The sequence below is a fragment of the Corvus hawaiiensis genome, chromosome 7, assembly GCF_020740725.1.
Source record: "Corvus hawaiiensis isolate bCorHaw1 chromosome 7, bCorHaw1.pri.cur, whole genome shotgun sequence".
Taxonomy (NCBI): Eukaryota; Metazoa; Chordata; class Aves; order Passeriformes; family Corvidae; genus Corvus; species Corvus hawaiiensis.
Window position 1 is genome coordinate 37548032 of NC_063219.1, and position 17312 is coordinate 37565343.

A 17312-nucleotide genomic window follows, 5' to 3' on the forward strand; every position below is an offset into this window, starting at 1 on the left:
TGGGATGGGGAGATGAGGGCGTAAATATTTATGAAAAAAATAATTTGGGTGCAAGGTCCCAGGTTTGAAAAACTCGGCCCATAAAATAATGCAGCAAGGGTGCTTGTGGTTATATAAGATAACAAAATTCATAACTCATTTGGATTAATCTCTCAAGTTACTACAGGGGCATATTGTGTTCACATCCACATTGCCTGATTATGAATTTATATTCAAGTTTTTCAACCTAATAGATGTACACAGTTTAAAATGGCTGACAAAGGCTAGAGGATTTGGTGTATAAACTCTGTCCTCTATGTTCATGAAGCACCATAGGGATGCCTGACCCTCCTTGGAAAGAGCCGAGTCTCTCCCATGTCAGTCTGCAAAGGAACTGCCCATCTGAATGCCAAAAAAAGTAGAATAAATCATTTCCTTCAGATATACATTTGAATATGCTCAACCTCAGCGCTCTTTTTCACATGTTCAGTTTCTTTGTGAATTCTCTAGAAGTCAAGTTTTTTGTTCAAACTTTTGGACTTCTTGTGATCTGGCTGGAAACTGGAACACATGGAGCCTTGGACGTAATCAGAAAATGTCGTGTGAAAACGAGGACTGCTGGGAGCAGCATCTTTCTTAAATTCCAGCTACTCCAAACTCCTTCCTTGCTGCTCGAGCCCTGAGCTCGCTGGTCATAGGACTCTGTGTGCAGTCTGAATTGATTTCTGAGCCCAGCTAAGGGAAAGAGTTAAGCTTGTTCTCCCCTTCTCGTTGGCAGAAAGTTTGCAGTTTAAAATTACATACTGACTCTGGTGTAGAGACACAAGAAATTATAGAGCAGACACTGTCCAGGACAACGTATAATTTAAAATGTACTAAAGAATGTATACCACATGGCAAAGTAAGTGAAGTGCTTCTTCAAATATAAGTGTTTTGCATAGAAAGGCTGTAATTATCCACTCCTAGGGAAATGTTTGCATTCATTCTAAATCAATATTTACTATTCATCTCTTGTGTTCAACAAAACAAGGATTTAACATTTTTTTGTTTTAATGAGGTACTAAGACTGCAATAATACTACAATGTAATTGTCTTGATACAAAATATTGCTAAATTGTGTTGCTATTTCGGGAGCAAACAGTTTTTAAGAGGAGGGGTGTCCCTATTTGTGAGATGTTACTGCAGTAACACACAATTCAAACCCAGCCAAGCAGGGAGGCTCACCAGTTCCAAAGAGCCGTTAAAGCCGCCTCTCTGTTAAGGCCCTTAACTGGGATCGTTCGGGTGAGTCCTCTGTCTCCCCCCGAAAGTATCAGCCTCTTTATAATGATTCCTTTTCAGCTGGCATCTCAACAACCACAACAATGATGTGATTTCTTTCTCTGGTTTTAAGCTTGGGTGTTTTTTTCCCCCCCTCCCAGCATCTTTCAGCCAGGCAGCAGCAGCCGAGGGTGGGCAGTAATTGGGCTGCAGCTGGCTCCACACGCTGGTTCAAACCTGTTGATGTAAATGGAGTTTCCTGAACTTCACCCTCCTGGGAAAATACGGGGGGGATTGGAAAAGTTTGCAGGATGATATCAGAGCTTGATCCTTTATCTTTTTCAAGGAACTGATCTACCTTGAAAAAAGTTTGGTGTGGTACTTGAGGAGGACAGGGCAAAGGAAAAAAGTCCTCAAATTGCATGGGTAAGTCACTGCCCATGGTGAGGGGGGGATTGGAACCAGATGATTTTAAGGTCCCTTCCAACCCAAACCATTCTATGATTCCTGCACTGAGATTCGGGTGGAATGAGAGCATCTGAGAAGGATCAGAGTCTCTGGGAGGAACAGCACATTTAATCACAGCCTGTGGCACTGCTATTCTGTGGTTAGGAGGATGTCCTTGCACCAAGCATCCTTCTCTTTGAATTTACCTGGCATGTCTTAAGAAGTAATTCTCAGACTTCTCCAACTTCAAAAAAAAACCCAACAAGCATGCATTTTTGGCACTGCTGTGGCTCCATGTGAATCAAATCAGATAACTGGAAACACTTTAGTTGGAAAATCCTTTAAAATCCTTTTCTTTAATCTCTTATATTTTATTCTTGCACACTGCCCACCATATTCCAGGCTCTAGCCTACCCTTCCCTACACAAAATGCTTCCACTTCTGCTGCTAAAATTCACAGTATGAGCATAGGCTCTTGAGTGGATTTCAATCTTGTGCTCAAGCAGATCATCCTGTATTTTTTCTCTGAGTCTGAAGTCATTCTTGTCCTCTTAGAAAATCATGTACATAAATGGGGTCAATAGCCCTGAGAGAAGAACAGTCTCTTTCCCCAGCAAATGTTATTGTAACTGGTGTTTTAATTCTCCAGATATCACTCTCAGTGTACTGGGTAACAAAAGGCTGTGTAGTGCCTAATCATTCAGCAGTGATCCAGGGAAAAAGCAGAAGGTTAAGAGCAAGTTCCTAAAGTCTGTAAAATCAATGGGACACTAGAAAGGGAACTGAAGTGTACCAGAAGGGAACTCTTGAGGGTCATTAAAAAAAGCAGAAACTGATTATGAACAGAGCTTTTTACCCAAAGAACTGGAGGGGGCCAGCAAAATCATTCTGCTGCACTCCAGTTAAATGTCTAATAGTGGAGACATTTTCTACACAGCCCATAAAGGATAATGAGGATGCCTTTGATAGCTTTCAAGAAAGTTGTTCTTGTCGGTGTTCACAAAAACATGATCTGGGCAAGCACTCTGCACATACAGCCCATGGCGATCGTACACGACGGTGAAAGGGAAGATGGCAGCCCAAAACTCTGCATTCCATCCCTGAAATACATCCCGTCAATTACATGTAGGAAAAATTGGATTGACCTGACAATATGATGTCAACTGCACTGGTGATGAAGCTTGGTGTTGTCTACTGCTTTGATGCCTCACCTTGCTGCGATGGGGGATGTAAGGAGAGGTGACAAAATCGGGTGACTTCCTCCAGAATGAGTGAGAAATAGGGGTTTGTCCTCAAACTTACTGAAATCGATTACCAACAGCAAAGTTTGGATTAGAATCTAATTGATTTCCTCTCAGTTTCTGTGTTGGGAAAGCAATCCACGGTAGTGGGAATTGGAATGTTTGTTCTCCTCCTGTCTCTGCCCCTGATCCTCTGTGCGGTTCTGGGTGAGTCACAACTTTGCTGTGATTCATTTTCCCAGCGAAGAAAATTAGTATGATCCAACTTGCAGATCTTACCGGTGTACTCTAAGAATGATTTGTAAAAACAAATTAAGTGGAATTGTATTTTAGAAGTGAAAGATTTTACCGGCCACCTTAAAAGTAGAGATCTGGCTCATTGAGAGCAGACTCTGCTCTGCTTTTAGACTATAGAGCAGTTCTGTTGGGGAAAAATACCAGAAACCTTTCTAGTAAAAATGAACTCTGAGTTCTTTGTACTTCAGAGGAAACAAACGTTTTCTCCAGAAACAGGCGTTCACAGGGATGAACCGAGTGTGAGTCAGTCCAACAGTGCTACAGCCAAATTGTGAAACTTTTGTGTCATCGCCCTGTGATTCCAGCTATCTTCAATTAATAGAAAAAAATGCAGGAAATTCAGGTGGAAGGAATGCATGGAAATTGAAGTCAAAGAAAAATATTTGTTGTGGCCTTGGCAAAGAGAGTTTTCTAAGCTGAAGGAGCTTTTAAGCAATTAGCATCTGCTGTGTGCAATTACTGAGTGACATGCAGCCCCAGATGGAGGGCTCAGAAGCCAGTGGCCATCTGGATTTTGGTCTTTATCAAGGGTAGGCTCTGTTCTGGGTTTCACCTGGCCCAGGAGAGAGACCTCCCTCTGCCCCACATTGCACAGTCAACCGTGAGTCATTGGTGGGGGAAAGAGTGAGACAATTCCTCCAGGTCTCTCAGGTCCAAAGCTTTCTGAAGTCACCGGAAAGATTATGACTGGAGGTGTTGACCTCTGAATTGATGCATTGCCCCCAGTTTTCCAAAATGAGGTAAGTTACTCAGCTAAAATCCACCTCTGAGCTGTAAAAGTGGCTTGATGTGCTCCAGCCTCCGTAGGGACATATTGCTTGGGAGCCTCAGCATCTGAAATTACACAAAGAAAATCAGCTCTTAAAGGGAGAATTTTGTCAACAGGCTTTTTTATTTACAAAAAATGCAATTAAATTTTTCTTAGAAGTGCTGAGAGGTATCAGACCCAGCCACAGAGACTAATTCTCTGAAGTAATGTAGTTTTAAAAGTGAAACTATAGTTTAGTTTGTGAAATTCAAAAAATAAAAATGAAAACCAACTGACAAACAGTTTCTGACTACTCTGTATCTAAAAATGGGCCACTCTCATTTGGTCTGTTTAAAAATTGTGAACCCATAAGGCTCGTATGCCAAGTTCAGCATGATGAAAATGAAAATTGTTGAGGTATAAACCCTTGGAAAACAGGGTTTATAATGGAAACAGTAATTGACTCTCAACTACCGCATCAAGAATACAATGTTATAATACAAAGCCTCCGTCTTGGGATCCCAGCTCTGCTTCTGACCTCAGGCTGGCAGACAAACACCTCACCACAGAGCTAACTAATGGTTATAGGTTTGGTGTTTTTGTTGTTAGTTGTTTCTCCTTTTTTTTCTTTTCATGCAAGAGCAACATGGCAAGTGAAGAAAATTTATAGGAGCAAAGCAAAATTGGCCAACAGTTCAAAAGTTCTCTCTTGTAAGTTTTTGATATTTTTCCCAATCACTGGTTCGCTCTCAGCTCCTAAGACTGAGGAGATGCCATGATTCTACTCTGGATGAACATTTTATTTTGGCTGATAATTGTACTTATCTCAGCTTTACAAATAGTTTAACTGTTCCTTCAAAGGTTACAAATTTGGTTATCCCGAATGGAGAAGACCAAAAAGGACCAATATCTTTGCAGCTGCTGACTTTCCCTTCTCTGCATGACTGATGGAGAGGAGAGGAAAAGCAAACATTCCATTGATCTTATTAAAGATGCTTCCCAAAGCCTTTGCCTGGGCTGAGCCAGGGTGCTACCTTTGCCACCAGTTTTGGCTCCCATGACATCCTGTCATTTTGGGCTACACAGAAAGTATCAGTTCTAGCTGAAAATATCATTAAAGGTGGTGAAATGGGGAAGATCAGGAAGCTCATCGGGGGAGACTAGCTGTGGTTGGCAAACCCATGTGCAGACATGTGAAATGAAAATACCCTGAGATCAGCATGCATTTTAAAGGGAAAAAAAGATAAATTCTACTGAGGTGATTGAGCTTGAAGTACTTTAAAAATTCCTGCTGTTCTGTGAAACAATAGGTTATCAAATTCATATTTTCTTAAGTATTGAAGGACACAGAGCAGAAGCATTTTCTGTCCATATCTGGTCTTCTTTCAGCTACAGATTAAAAATAAAATGAATTGCTTTGGTTTCTTTAGGCGCTGAAAATGAGATAGAGCCATAAGCTTCGATCTTGGTAGACTTACACCTTCTCCTCTGCTGGCTTTTGCAGTGGCTGTAGTGGTGTTTACAACTGTACCAGGTGGGTGCACAGGCAGAGCAACTCACAGCTTCCTTGGTGATCACTATTGGCACTTTTCAAATCCAAGGAAAGAGGTCATGGATATTCCAGCAGTATAATTTACCTCTTAGGCAAGCTTCCCAGTGATGGGCATTCTTTTTTCTTACCTTTAGCCATTGAACACCTTTCATTGCAAACTATCCTGTTGATATCAGTGTAGAGAATCTGGAACCTAAACCAGAATACTATTGTTAAATCTCTTTTTCCTGGAATAGAGAAAATTTACCTTTACTGGCAACCATGCCTTTATTCAAATGCTGCTCCTTGTGAAAATGATTGGGAAATTGCCAGTGCAAACAACAAACAAAAACTCCAAGAACTGGCCCTTTATGACGAGTGATTTATGATTTATGCTCTAAATTATCTAAACTACATAAACTACATATTTCTATTTGGATTTGGAAAAAAAAGCCAGGAAAAAAAACCCAACAATAGCTCAGCAAAAAAAATGTGTACAGTTGTGGAATGTTAGTACAGTGTTTGGCAAAGGATCAAATAGAGATAAGGCTCGATTCTACAGGGATATTAACATTCTTTAAAGCCATCAATGTGAAATAAATCCGAGAATGTATGTTTAAATTATAAAAAAAAAAATACAGCATGAATATGCATTTTGTAGTTAACTGCTCCCTGTTGTTTTGGGCTCTTGTCCTGCTTTAGCACGATTTTTTGAGGAGGAAAATCCTGACTGGAGCACAAGTTACATTTCAAGTCCTATTTTAGGTGGTTTGCAATCGTGGATTTCCCTATTTTTTTCTTATCATTTTTCTTTGATTTGCTTTTTTTAAGAGTATTATCCAACTCAGCTTGGCACGGCTCAAGTGCACAACTGCAACCTTTTCCATGACCCAAAAGTCAGTGCCACTCTGTGGGTTGGCAGTTTGCAAATAAAACATATCCTTAATGAAGTGTGGAAGCTCCTGTTCTTTTCCCTCCTCAGGAGACGTGCCTTAATCTCTGGCTCAGAGCCTTGTCAAATGCTGCAGTACAGAACTGGCAAGCTCGATGCTGCTAATGGATTGAAACCTCCACCAGGTTGTGCATTTCTAGAGGGTTTTTTTTTTTCTTGCTCCTTTCTTTTTTTTTTTCTTTCCCCTAAATGCTGCAGCAACCAAAGCATCACTCCAGCCCTCAGTCTTCCATAACGATTGGTTAGGGACTTCAACGACAACTCTACAGTACACGTAAGAGAAATTTAAATTATGCCACTGAAGTGTACCAAGGATTTGGTTGCTTATGTAGGTCAATTATTAAGGGAAAAAATAAGATTAAAACTAGGGGGCTGTTCTGTGTATTTGAAGTTATTCCCGAAGATATAAAACTGTGCTATTTACGCTTATGACTTGTGACAGGTTCTCTAAGTCACAGGCATTTTGTCTCTTCTACAGCAGAAGCTGAAAATGTTTGGATTTTTCACTTCTGTTTTCTTTTTTATTTTCTTTTTTTCCTAGAAAATCACCATAATCTAGTGAAACAGATTTGAATAAAATGACTAAAAATTGCTAAAAATGCAGGACTGGAAAATATCACAGTCCTTTTTTTTTTTTTCAGGTTATGGTTGAATAATATTGAGACAAGGCTAGTTTTCACTATCTGTGGCATAAATTGACAAATTAAGAAAACTCTGCATTTCTTTTCAAAATCTGGATTTTTTTTTTTTTTCCTTATCACACAAGTACGCTATGTGATCTCAGATTATTTTTTCTAAAAATTCTGGGGTTTATACAGCTGAAGAAAATTTTGTCACAGAATTTACCTCTTTATTCAGTCATTTTGAGAGAGGTCCAGGCAACCTGATCAGGGTGCAAAACGCAAAGCACATTTTCAGTATGGTGAGCAACAACCTGCATTGCAACCTGTTGCTGTCCAGAGCTTGAGAACTTTTACACCAGGGGGAAAAAAAAAATGCGGAAAGGAGAAAAGCAATCATTCAATCCCTCACGCTAGGGGCAGGAACTTGTAGTGCTCCTTTAGTCTCTGTTAACCTGGTTCTGTCAATGTCAATAACTCTGTGACATCCTGGGAGGAGGGAAAGCCGTGGGATGCCGGGTACTTGGGTGCTAAAATGTTATCAAATAATGTATGCGAGGTAGCGCTGTGTGCTCCGCGTCATTGTGCCTGTGCTCCTTGAAAGCACAGGGACTCCTGGGGGAAAGTAGGTTACCCTCAGTTCTGCTGGTGGATGGAAGGGGTGAAAAGGAGGTTTTCACATTCGTGCCTTTTTAGATCCACACTCTAGCGCGTTACTGGAGGGGCCTTGGTGTGATTTCTCTACCGAGCAGATGGGAAGTCACGTTTTCCCAGCAATGCTTTGGCAAATTATGGGGTTTATTGTTATACTGAGGTTGGAAAAGCCCTCTAAGGTCATCGAGTCCAACCATTCCCCCAGCACTGCCAAGGCCACCACTAAGCCATGTCACCAGTGCCACATCCACACAGCTGTCAGATCCCTCCAGGGATGGGGACTCCAATGTCCAAAAGGGTTGCACGCTGCATCTCTGTTGATGTTCTCCACAAAGCTTCTGTGCATCTCTGGGAACTACTGGAGCAACTGTTCTTCTCCAACATATTTCCATCAGTAAGGAATTTATGTAACCTGGGATTACCGTCATTATTTCCCCTCCAGAGGATTTCATTAAGGAAAGTGTGGGAACATCCATGCATCATCGCACATAGATGGTCTAGAACCCCTGGAGCAGCTCAGCAGCTGCCTCTGCTGCAGGTTACTTAAGTAAAAGTACTTTTGAGATGCTTGCTGGAAGTAGTGGTTTGCAGTCTGTAAAGGCGCCAGATCTAGGAGAGGAAATAGGGTATGATATAGGAATTGACCCATCTGTGAAGTGTTATGTCAGTTCAGGAAGTTTCTGGAAGAGAAAAAAAAAAAAAAAAAAAGAGGAAACGTTTGGCTATCTTTTCTTAGAAGGCTGAGTTTTATGTTAAACAATTGTATGTCTAGAATGCCTTGAAAGAAGACTGAAAGGACACCGGAGTCCTAGGGAACAAAAGGAAATTTGTGGAGGAGATTAGATGCTGCAGAAAAGCTGAAGCTTCGAGGCAGAAACAGTGGGAGCTGTCTGGAGTGGGGAAAGGCACAAGTGGACAGATTGAAACCTGTTTGTTAAGCTTGTACAAGGATGGACTAAAGAGTTGAACACGAGGTGAAAGGAGAGGACTTGAGGAGCTGCTGGAATGTGGTGGAATTATTTAGCTGCTGGATTTTGGATGAATGACTCTGGACCTTGAAGTGCAATCTGTGGATCATGTCACCGTGAAGGGAATCCTCCCAGAGTTATTCTCCTCTGCCTGCACAGACCTTGATTAGTGGTAAAGGCCCAAAGTGGCTGAGACACATATTAATGTAAGGCCACCAGTTGTAAATCAATATTTGAGGTAAATGGCTTCAACTGTTCATTATGGAAACTTCATTCTGAGAACAATTATAAGTTTAAAAGTGAAAGTGAGATTTGGCAAGCAGCATCCATACTTAATCAGTCACACGGTGGTTTCATGCTTAAGATGGAGCTTGCAGCTTGTTTGTTCTGAGAAATGCAGTGCATTCATTCATCATGTTTATTCAAATTAGGGCTTCTGGGGAGTAATGACAACGTTATTGTGCAGAATTACCCGCTGTGGTTCAAAGAATGCACCTGCCAGTATGAAAATCAGGGAATCTGGTGATGGCAGGTTTATAAAGAGTTCAGCAGCCCAGTGTTACCCTGCGAACAACAACAGAGCACAAGCTCCTGTGACTACCTTGATAGCAGCAACCAGTACTGGTAACTTTACATTTCTTCTTTAGTTCAATAAACTTATGTTTATGTCACTAAATGTGAGCTTTTATTGTCAGCACTGGAAATTTGGGCTGTATCACAGCTACATTAGGAAGCACCGTGCTGATTGCTGCAGAATTAATTTGGGTATTGCTTTTTATTTTCTTGAGGAAAAAAAGTTTTATTATTATCTTTGCTTTTGCAGAGCAATATATTTCTCTGATGACTTAGAGCTGCCTAAATCAATTCCTTACTGAATTTCTATACATTTTTAAGGTACTTTACCTCTTGTAAGGAGTGATTATTATTGAGTAGCACATACACTGTCTGTAGGAATAGTTATTGGGTTTTTTCTCTGTTCTTATAGAGGTCCTGTTGCCAGTTTCTCCTCCTCCTCCTCAGAATTAAAAAAATAGAAATAACAGTAACAGTCTTGCTGTTTTCTCCCTTCCAAGTAGGTAGAAGAAAATTACTTGATTAGATTACAGGGTTTGTATACGTGTTTAAAGAATTTATTGTGGGAAATCTATACTAGAGCCAAAATGATTAATGGTAATTAATGTTCCCACGTTTAATAACAAAAGAATTAATAGAGAGCAGCTACTTATCATAAAGTGTTTCCTTGACATTTCTTACTAAAAATAAAATTTCTAATCATGCCACATAGATTTTTGGGAAAGAAGAAAGAGAAAGATTAGGCAAGGAAACATCTCACTGTAATTTAAACCATTATTTCTCTGACAGCTTTTTATCTCCTGTCTGGAAGAAACAAACATATTAAATTTTTTATTAAAATAGTTAAGCTTTGTGAGAGTACTTTTTTCCCCAGTGCAATAATAAATATTTATTTGTGCCAGAAACAAAGAAGTTTCTCTACGAGGCTTTTAGTGATGCTTAGCCAAAGGTAGGAGTCTTTTAACCTCATAAATACAGCTCTTATGCGCGTGCTTTCTCTTCTTCAGTAGAAATTTTTGATGTATAAGTAACATTCCTACAGAGCCTGGGTCATCCACTGGTATTGATCACCTGCCTCCCTGTCCTCCTTTGACTGTTGTTTATGAAGGATGAAGTGCACAATATCAATTAAAGAACAGCTCCAAAACACGGAGTTAAGCCACAGCCACAGTAAATTTCTGAATAAATAACAAAGGCTTTCCAGCAAAGATCTTCAGACATACGGGCTGGACACTGGATGTGGCCAGAGAAGGAGTTTAACGTGACCTAGCGAGCTCTTGCAAAATCCTCCTTCTGTTGCTTGTGCTCTGCCTATCCCCTGTTGTGTTCCATTGGCATGGCTTTAAATATCACCTCCTACCCGGCAGCACCGCAGGGGCAGCGTGTCTGGATGGAATGGTAGGAGACTGGTGCTAGGCACTCACATCAGAAAGGGGATTGCATCCATTTGGGAAAAAGCTCTTGGCCAAGGTGTCCAGTACAGAGTGAAATTCCATCCTTTTGAAGGGGGAAAAAAAAAAGGAAGAGCATAAAAAGAAAAATACTGTCAGATGTCCATGTACTATTAGCACAGAATAATTTATACTGAATTCTGCTCTTACTGTTTTGGTAGATCTGGATGTGCTCTGCCTATGATCTGGATGTGGCTGGGCTTTCTCTGTCTGTGCTTCTGGCAAATGTGGTCAGTATTTAACCCAGACTGTATTTTTGTGCTTGCCATCTGCTTAATTCTGAATGTCAGATCCACAACTGGCCTGGTAGTTATTGCTATTCAGCTGTTTTGAACCCAGCTCGGTGCAGCAGATAGGAGAGGATGTACTGGTTGTGTGAAAATGTCATTTGAGCTGAGTCTCCTCCCAAGAGTTAAACCCAAATCTTCCTGTGAAAATAATAAGAAGGAATGATTCTCCTATTTTTTTATTGCATTGTTTTCTCCAACTTTGTGCCTTCTTGGCTTTGTTGCAATTAGGAATAATAAAACAAAACAGTAAATACAGTAAAGGCTGAGCTTGTAAGAGTTTTCCATCTGGTTGGAATACCATGTCAATGGGCATGCCACACTAAACCTTTACAAAGTAATTTTCAAAGAGATTCTATGTTCTCAGGTGTGGAAAAACTTCAACACGTGACTTAACAGGAAATGTTTAACTGAAGTGGGCTATTAAATTCCCAGCTTTAACTCTTCCAGGCTTTCTTACATGGTCAAGCTGGTCAGATTCTTGTTTGGAACATCTAATAAAATAATTGGAAATGGTTTTGATGACTCACTATAACTTAGAAATTTGGATGTAATGCTGGAAAGCTGGGAAAACTGCTTACAGTCACTTCATGTTGGGGAAATTACTTAACACTCACAGTTATTTGTATACTTCACAGGTCTGATTCAGTCTTACAGTTTTGATGTCTCAAACAAACGTCAGCACCTTTACAAGGAGCACATTGACAAGTGGATGAGACAAGCAAGTGGGCTGGAGAAGACATCTGCTTCCAGTCTTCTGATGTACCTCGAGGACCTGCGTCTGGAGGTAGGAGAGCTGCTGCAGGATGGGAGGGAGAGCTCAGGAAGGATCTTTTTTTTGGTGCCTGAAACCTGGGTCATATTGGGTGCAGTTTGCCAATCTCTTGGTGCAGCAGCACCCGTAGAGGTCAGAGGTGGTTTGTGGCTTCAGAAATTCCTCCAGATTGAAAAAAGGCCATTTTATATCAGAGGCTGTGGGAAAGATGCAGGAAGGAAGGCTTGCAAGGGTATGATCTGTCTCCTAGACTACAGTGCATTTCCAAGATATGGCCCCCACTGCAGGAGGCTGAGGTCAAAATGTGCTGCAACTGCGTAAGAGGTTTTTCCTTAGTCTTGCTGGATGATGTGCCCAGTGCCTCCTTTGAAAAGGGTGTTGCCTGTGCTCCAGTGCTCCATCTGGCTGAAAGGTAGCTCTGCCTGCCAGGCCAGCAGTGGGAGAGTGCACATGGACATCCTTGGAGGAGATTTTTTGTTTCCTCACCCCCCATGCAATCCTTCTGCTCAGATATGGTCAAGTAAAATACGTACACAGGTGAATAAATTTATTGCACAGAGCCACCCAAAAGCACTTATCCAAACCCTATCTGCCAGAGATTAAAATGTTAAGGTATGTCCGATTGTAATCCATTTATTGTTTATGAATTCACCATCCTCTCGAACGTCCCCGGGCGCCAGGTTTTGCTTATGGATCTCTGAAACAGCTGAAGGAAATGTAAAATCAAATGTAGACAGACAGCTCCCTCTCGAATACATATCCACAGAGGCTGAGGAACACTTGTTATGCTAGCAAGGGTGTGGAATAAATTACGCTCAGGAAATTTGCTCTGGACCCACCTATTTCAGACGAGAGGCTTTGTGTGCCGCGCCGGAGCCGCTCCTGGGGGAGCGGCCGTCACCGTGGAGCAGACAGGTGGATCTGGAGATGCTCGGGCTCGCAGCGTGGCACAGCACCAGCAGATCAATATTTAATGTGAAGGCTGTTGCAGCCCCTCACATACATAATTTATCCCTGATTTTGGGTACAGCTGGACCTGAGTCAAGCTGTGCTTCCAGACTGCAGGGGTATTAGAAGTGGGTCCAAGTGTTTCAGATGGTTCTCACCTTCTAAACAGGGCAATTCCAAAGCCAGGATCCAACTCTTTCCCTCCCCTCTCCTTCGCCCAACACACAAACAAACGCTTTGGGGAGGTCTTTGAAATTTGTGTCGAATTACGCCGACTTGCCCTCATTGAGGGCACACAGCAATGTTTGTATAGAAGAGAATTAGGGCCTCAGAAAGAATTAAGCATTTCAGAGTTTAATTAAGTGGGCTAACAACACATGAGCAAAGTCAGTCTCATAAAAGAGAACTTTATTGTATGAATTGACACAAAATAAAAGCCCTTTGGGATTCAATTTTAAAAAAAATCTGGAAAAAACCCCACATCATGGGGAGTAACCTGGCCACCCTGGCTCATTTCAGTGAGCAAATATCTCTGCTTGGGATTTTTTTACCCTGACAAATGATTAAATTCCAGCGATACGATAGCACGCGATGCCTGCGTAACAAGGTATGAGCAAGAGGGATTTGCTTTTGACTAGTTAAGAAATAAGCTTACTAATTCACAAATTTATTATAAGATTAGCCTTTAATACCTGATAATCACCTTCGTCAAGGAAAATTTCATGTCTTCAAAAGGCAAAGGAAATTTATAGATGGGTCTTGAGCCAGGCTCGTGGGTGGTAGACAACATCCAGGCGAGGTCCAGCCTTTCTCTTAGAGCAAGAGAAACAGAAACAAGACAGGCATGGCAAAATCTCAGATGCCACAAGATTATTAATCTCTTTGCAGAAAACAAGTTTGATCTCTGTCAGGCTGTCCATTAATTTTGATGGAGGTACTTTTAAGATCTTATGTTTGCACTTCAGTGGGGCTGTTACAGCTAAATATGCAAGTAAAAATGTTTTCTCATAACGTATACAGACAAGTGTTCCCATTTCAAAGGTGGTGTTGTCATACAGATATAAGAACATCAGTATTTGCTAGCCTTGTTATTATCGTCTTTGCAATAGCCCATCTGGACCTGAACAAAGAAATGCTCCCAATGTGATAGGCTCATACAAACATCTGGTGCAAAAAGAGGCCTTTCTGCTCAAGGACTTTTAGCTCGAACTAATGAAAAAGGCAAAGTGTGGGAGGGAAAAAAAGGACAGAGAAGGAAAAAGAAAAAAATAAGTTTCCACAGTCCCACAACCTTTCACTAACAGATGGAAGTCTGTCTCCTGACTCCCAGCTGAGACCCATTGCCAATAAAGGATATTGTGCAACTGTTGAGCACAAGTTTATACCCAAGTCACTCATGCAATGATGTTGTGAACAGGTATGAGAGTAGCACAAGCCCTGTCATATGCCAGAAGTGGTTGTAAAGACGAATAACTATAAATATTCACTGTGCTGCTGTCATTAGCTTTCAGATTCAAAAACCACAGGCTAAGGACAACATTTTATGCACAGATACTGAATCTGGAATAAGATTCTCCTCCCTGGGAATCAGGTAACACATCAGTTCTTCTACACTTCTGTAGAAATTAGGTGAAACAAAGACTTGAGAATCAGCCCTTGTGGAAAGGAGGAGCAAAGTTAACATTGTACCCTGAGATGCAGAATTCCTGAACTCTCATTGGCACTGCAGATTCAGTATTTGTATCCTTCATTTTTGATATGATGGATCTGAATACGGCCATCCTTTGCCATAGTGCCTCAGTTTCCCCCCAGGTGCTGTGTCTCACATTTGTCTCTTGGCTGAGCCTAGGCCCGCAGAAGTGTTCCTGTAGAGCCTTCTAGAAAGGCTTAGGTTGGAAGAGCTCTCCAAGATGATTGAGCCCAACCATTCCCTGGCCCTGCCACCACAAGGCCATGTCCCCAAGTGCCACATCCACGTGGCTGTTAAATCCCTCTGAGGATGGGGACTCCACCACTGGCCTGTACAATCCTTTTGGTGAAGAAATTTTTCCTAATATCCAAGCTAAACCTATGACTGCAGCTCTTGCTGTGGCAGAGGCTCTCTTTTCAATCTCCTACCTGTCTCCAGCTGCCAATGTTTGCAGAAGTTACAGGAATTTAATTATCTTCAGAGCTTCTACCTCTCTATTAAATTGGATTGAAACAAGCCAATGAATTGGTAAATGGTTAAGGAAGAAAAGGTCTGGCAGACAGGGCCAGTGTGAAAGCTTCATTGCTTCAGGAGAGCTGCCCAAAAAGAATTGAACTCAGGAAAGTGTGGGATTTTGAAAAGTATAGCATAGCATTTGAACTGTAACACAGATTTTCTGGTTATGGAGTGAGTGAAGGAGAACAAATAAAGGAATTAAGTGGAGAGGAAAGCAAAGGTCAGAGGTCAGTCTCCTCCTTGGATGACATGGAGAAAGAGATTAGAAGTTTCCATGATTGGGAATATAGTCTTCCCAAAATTAAATAACAGTTTCAAAGTCCAAACATTAGATACAAGCTTGTTTATTCAATTTATTAAAGACATCTCAGGATTAGGGTTCCCATTCCTTCACTTCTTATGGGTTTCTACACACCGAAGCGGGACACAGAGAGTCTGCCCCAGAACCTTTGCGTATGGAGCACCCAGGCTGGAAGGTCCTTGTGGGGCTGGGACCTGCTGGAGAAGGGACAGGCAAAAATCTCTGTAGAAAGCCACAGACTTCACTGCACCAGAGATGACAGAGGAGCAAATGGCCTCTATCATATTTAAAGTGGCAATTCCAAAGCTGAATGTGCTCCTGAGCAAAGGCACAGGCAAGGGGCCTTTGGAAATTACTCAGCAAAGTTATAGAGCTTCCTGAACTTGAGCCAGGCAAAAATACTAGGACCTGAATCAAAAGGAAATATTTTATAGCTTGAATGCTATTTTACCTATCAATTTTTCTTTTCTGTTTGGAAATGCTTTTTTCCTCCTGTGGTTGAGACAAAAAGATTAAAGTATGATAATGGTGTCGTAGAGGAGTCATGTTTGGCCAGGTGATAACTGAGCATTTTGGATAGCCTGGATATTGAGTTTCATGGGTTTGCACATCCCTGGATGTGCTCAAGGCCAGGCTGGATTGGGCTTGGAGCAACCTGGTCTAGTGGAAGGTGTCCTCACCTGTGGCAGGTGGGACTGGATGGTCTTTAATGTCCCTTCCAGTCCAAACCATTCTGTGATTCTGTGTGTAATACCTACAGTTCTGCATGTAAATACATCCTCTTTCTCTCTTTTTGTGCTATTTTTTGTGTGTGTATATATTCGTGGTGGAATTGATAAACTAAATGTCTGAGAATCCCACTCCCCACAGGCACACGAGCATTGCTGGATCAAAGGCTGCCAGCCAAGGTGAGAATTGATTTCTCAACACACTGATTTTAAAACTCAGTAAGTTTAACTCTTACTAGAGGTATTTCAGTTTACATTTTTGCTTTTGCCATATTGAGTGCTTTCATCCCTCTTCCATGCTTGAGGCTGGGATAAGCAGGATTGGGGGGAGGGCTGATGCCCTCTCCTCCTACTCTTCGACTGAGAGCTGCAGCTCCACACAATTTTCCTCCAGCCCACAGGTTGTACCAAGTGTTCAGTCACACCAGCCCTCTGTGAGATTGTACCTGCATTATTTATCAGCTAACAGATGTAACTCTGTCCCTTTTTTCAACCCAGCTTTAGTGACTGTGCATTCAGAGTCAATTCACTCATCTCTCTGCATGCTGTGGAGGGTGAGGAGAGGCAGGGATTTTCCATGCCTGTTCCTTGGCTGGCTCTCAGCACACTTCCCCTTCAGATTTTGGGGTTTACGTGGATTCTTAGGGATTTGTGAGTTAAAGTATTCCTTGCAAAGAGGGAGATGCACTTTTGTGGAGCATCGAAGCAGGTGGGCTGAGCTGAGCAGAGGTGTATCCCCACACAGTTGATCATTCAAAATCAATGCACATCATTTTACAGCATTAATATATAAAAGCAGCTAAATGAGGAGCGCAGCACACAAAACCACAGGGCAAGCTGCCTGTTAGCCCTGTGCTTGCAAAAGCAGTCCATGTGATCTGACAATGGAGCTAATTTTCTTTTTAATAATTCCAATAGCAATTCCTAATAATTAGCTGATCTAATTTAGATTCGCATTTTGTCTTTTCAAAGCTATCCTATTACAAATAGTTGAGGAACCTTGCCCTTAAAAAATGATGATATTATCCTGACAACCTGGGACTGCTGTTGGAGAAAAGATTTTGCCTGAAAGGGTTTCAGGAAGTTACAAAACTCCTTTACATGGCCTGTTGGATCTGTGTATGATTTCCAACATTACACAAAATAAATACCAGGAGACTGGTGTGGTTTATACAAGAGTTTATAGAGAAAAAAATCCACCCACCAGCTCCCTTGCTGAGGATTACAACCAGGTCTCTGCTGCCAAGTTCTCTGTTTAGGTAAAGCATGAGAAAATCCACCATTTTTTTAGAGTCACAAAAGGGGTGCTACAGGGGGGCAGTGAGAAGTTGACAGCTCTCGCTGCT

The 17312-nt window shown here is 41.6% G+C and overlaps 2 long non-coding RNA genes across 2 annotated transcripts in view; both read left to right on the top strand.

Moving 5' to 3' along the window:
- Positions 1 to 17312, top strand: part of LOC125328754 — a 141114-nt gene that overhangs the window by 103061 nt on the left and 20741 nt on the right. The window contains exons 21-24 of the long non-coding RNA XR_007204846.1: positions 10883 to 10951; positions 11647 to 11795; positions 14236 to 14322; positions 16109 to 16146. This is a non-coding gene — a long non-coding RNA (uncharacterized LOC125328754). The remainder of the gene's footprint in view (positions 1 to 10882; positions 10952 to 11646; positions 11796 to 14235; positions 14323 to 16108; positions 16147 to 17312) is intronic.
- LOC125328757 lies at positions 1173 to 1641 on the top strand. Its single transcript, XR_007204849.1, has 2 exons — positions 1173 to 1263; positions 1586 to 1641. It is a non-coding gene; the product is annotated as an uncharacterized LOC125328757 (long non-coding RNA).